Below are 3,983 nucleotides of genomic sequence, written 5' to 3'. Positions count from 1 at the left end.
CAGTGCAAATATATCGACGTAAAAGTACAATGAATTAGGTGAATACAGTAGTGGTAAATATTAGAGAACAGCACATATTTACAAGAGTGTATAAAAGGTTCAGGTGAATTTGGCCAGGAGAATCGATTTAACTTCTTTTTTTTTTAAAAGCTGCGGATGGATTAAGTCTCGTTTCTGGGGGCAAGGCATTCCAAATCCTGGGAGCCATTCCTTTTGCTGGCATCCTTCATTTCTGCCCGGGAAGGGTCTTACTCGGTCCCTGAAATAACATAGAAAGCAGCGTCAGGGCTGGGCAGTGAAGGGTTGGTACCTTAAATATACGTATCCTCAGAGGCACTGGAACTAGGGGTGCGGCGGGGGCTGCAGCACCCCAGACCTGGAGGCGGTTCAGAAAGATAATGGAAAACAATGAGGCCCTTCAATCCGTTTTCTTTCCTCACAGCATTAGCCTGTTTGTTCAAATTCAGTGAAAAGTCATTGGCAATTAAGAAGAGCCCAGAGCCCAACAAACCACAGCACATCTCCGTGTCATGTTTATCTCACCTTACATTATGTGGCTTCAAAGACATGGCATTTCCTAACAAACGTTTGCCACTCCTTTGATTGTGTACAGTGAAGGATGAAAGAACCAAGCACATCAAAGAAACCAAAGTGAAAAATAGCATCTTTTAAACTATATAAATATTAACAAGCATTGGCCATGCCAATAGGTCTTGACCAAGCTGATCTTGGATCAGATGGATTAAATTGCTATATGGCAACCCCACAGCTAGGGATAAAACAGGGAGGATTGCCAGCCAATCTCTTGGGGAATCAGACAGTGCTGCCTTTTCTCCCCTATGCTCTTCAGTCTTGCACTAGAACCATTCACAGAGTCCTTAGAGCCATAAACAAAGACAGAGGGATACCACGTGAGGATGGGTCACATGTGATCTTGCTTTATGCGGATGACATACTGCTGTTTCTGAGCGACGGTGTGGATGCCTCGAAGAGTTTGGTCTAAGAACCGTGCATTCCCCATTCACCAATCCGTGTGGGAAGGCCCTGCTTCTCTGTTTGCCTGGGTATCACCTGGGAGCAACACTGGTTCTGATTCTTGGGTGTCAGGTCATATCACAGAACAGAGAACTTAATGGCTGGCAATCTGGTCATAGAGCTGAGGAACGTAAAGGCAGTGTGGGCTTTTGGCAGTCGTTGAAACCATTGGTAATCGGCAGAATGACACTGATTAGAATGGTTTCACTCCTGTGACTGCTTTCTAGGTGAGTTCTTTTGATTCCCCTATGGTACGTTCTTTATTCTCTATCGACTCATCATAGACTTCAGCCTCTGGCTCATCCTCCGGGTCATGATATTGCAGAAAGTAAGGGTGGACAATAGGGATCAGTGGCCGTCATCTGCTTAGCCGTGTCCAAAGATGCATCTTCTCAAGAAGATCCACCGCTACTCGATCGGCATCACAGAATACATGTTTCAAATCTCGATGAAGCAAATGTGGCATGGAGTCTATATTCTTTTGACCATGCTCCGAGGAGATTTTCTTCAGAAGCTCAGAATATGGCGTACCCACAACTTCCATGACCGCATTTAACTGGTCAACATAATAATTTCCTGGAAAAGGGTCTTGCCTTTCAGTAGTTCTTCGACAATGTACCCAACAGACCAAATTATAACTGTTTGATTGTAGGGCACCCAATTTTACATGATTTCTGTAGAATAGTACGATCTTGTTGCTACATATCCCATCATTTCATCATCCGTTTGTTGGGCTAACTCAACATCTAAAATCCTGAGCTCAGGGTCTTCGTTCAAAGATAGGTAGCTAGGCTTTAAGTCTCGGAGTATAAGTCTAGCTGAATGAAAATACTGAAGCCCTCGAAGCAACTGGTATATAAGAAACTGTATATGGTCATCTGTTAGCTTCTGGGACTCCACAATACAATTCAAGTTAGCACCCATCAAAATTCTAACAAGTTAAACTTCATCAAAATGTTATATCCAAATTGAAGGCGTAAAGGCATCAAGCAATACTATCACGTTTTCTTATTTCATGTGCTTGGGGAACCTCAGTTCCCGGTAAGTTCTTGCATGAACAAGCAACTGGAAAGGCTGCAAAAGCCTTTTCACTGCCACCTTCTGCCCATCTTGGTATCATACGCTGAGCAGACGAAGCCATAGGTGCTGGAGCCCACTGGGGTGAGCTTGGTGTAGAGTTCGGGCACGTCCCACACAATCTTGTTAGGCTCCTCCTGGTAAAAGCCCACTTCTGCCGACATATTCAGGCAGCGGCAGCGAGGGCTAAAATCTTCTTTATTACTTTGCCATCCCCCGATCTGAATCTCTACAAACTGGCTGAGAGACCTAGACACACAGATCTCGGAATGTATCATGGCTAGGCCCACCACTGCCGTGGATTTAAGCACCGTGCAGTTACCGATAGTTGAAGGGGGGCTTGAACTGCCTACGTTTAAATGATATTACCTGGTAGCACAGTTGCAATGTTTGGCTAGATGGCGGCTCGGATCAGGAATTGGTTCACATGAGGATGGCAGTATCCAAGGGCGGGCACTTAGCATGTACTCTGTAACTCAAGCGGAAACACACCGTCCACAATGTTTTGATATTGATGACCCTAGAATGCTGGTGTCGTTCTGTAGGTAGGTTTTCAGCTGGTCTGTTGTAGCTCTCTCGGTTCCACTGGTGGGCTTCCAATGGTATGGGTTATTTTGAGGCTGGTGGGCTGACATACTGGGCAGAGGCCGGCTAACTGACTATTGGCAATTTATTTCAAGAGGGGCTCTTAATCCCGTTTAACGTTCAGAGAGAGGAATTTAACCTTCTCCTTCCTAGTTCCGGATTTAGGGTACCATCAATCAGTGTGTCAGAGGATGATGGGGCCATTATGTCATGAGGCCCAACTTCCATAGACCTTGCAATCATTATTCACAGCAGTCCAGGGCATAGTAACAAGACACGGCGTTTAGCGGCAGAAAACTGCCGCTAAAGTGGCGATAATGGGCTTGATAATATGCCCTTGAGAATTCCCATAGAAGCCCATGTTCTGGTGTCAACATGGGCTTCTATGGGAATTCTCTGCGGCATATTATCAAGCCCATTATCGCCGCTTTAGCGGCAGTTTTCTGCCGCTGAAGCGGCGATAATTTTAACGCCGTGTTTGATAATATGCCCCTCAGTAGTTCCAAACTAACACGTGATTCTAATGGTCCTTGTGGAAGTAACCAAATCAGGAATTTTACATATTAAAATAAATTGGGGGGACAGCCTGAGCAGGTAATTTACTGGGAAAGGAGTGGGAGAAGATTTTATTACCCACACACAAGGTCTCTAGGAATGTCAGGGCCTAATACACACAGTTCAAATATGTGCACATTATCTATATGACACCTAAGAGACTTATTGCCAAATGTATATGTTGGTGGAAAAGGTACTCTGTCGCAACAGTGACGGAGAACCCTTTCTGCTAACATAATGGTCTGCCCGCACAATTGAAATGTGGGTGTGCCTTTGGTGTAACTCTGTCTCTGCCATGGTTACACCCCTCTGATGCCACACGGAGTAAGGACCGGTGAAGCTTGACCTGTATGTCCACCCACCTAATATAGATGGGCGCACATACAAAGCAGTCTTCACTGCCCGTCAACGCCAGGAAAACACTGGCAGTAGGGGGCTGTGAAAACTACAAAATGCCCCCTTCGCCATGGGGGGTAACTTCCAGGGCTGACGGGACATCGTGTTTTTTTCATTTTCATAAACAAAATCTAGCTTTGGGGCTTTGTTTTTGGAAATAAAAAAAATGACTTTGCTGTATGGCTCCGTCATGTTTGAGGGAGCCGGCAAAGTTACAATACATTGGTAGGATCCGCCAGGCAGGGCTCCCTGTCAATGCTTGAAATGTCTGCCGGCTCAACAGGCATTTCAAAATTTGGTTGTCGGAACCTTCACCAGGGAGAAGGAGTAGTTTA

At 45.4% G+C, this 3,983-nt stretch overlaps 1 pseudogene; it reads right to left on the bottom strand.

The window, feature by feature from the left end:
* Positions 1-1,258: 1,258 nt before the first annotated feature.
* On the bottom strand, positions 1,259-2,276 carry LOC146868377 (mitogen-activated protein kinase 11 pseudogene; annotated as a pseudogene).
* Between the last annotated feature and the right edge of the window lie 1,707 nt (positions 2,277-3,983).

Source organism: Triturus cristatus, chromosome 1_2 (genome assembly GCF_964204655.1).
Source record: "Triturus cristatus chromosome 1_2, aTriCri1.1, whole genome shotgun sequence".
NCBI classification, from domain to species: Eukaryota; Metazoa; Chordata; class Amphibia; order Caudata; family Salamandridae; genus Triturus; species Triturus cristatus.
This window is presented reverse-complemented; position numbering and strand designations above follow the sequence as displayed.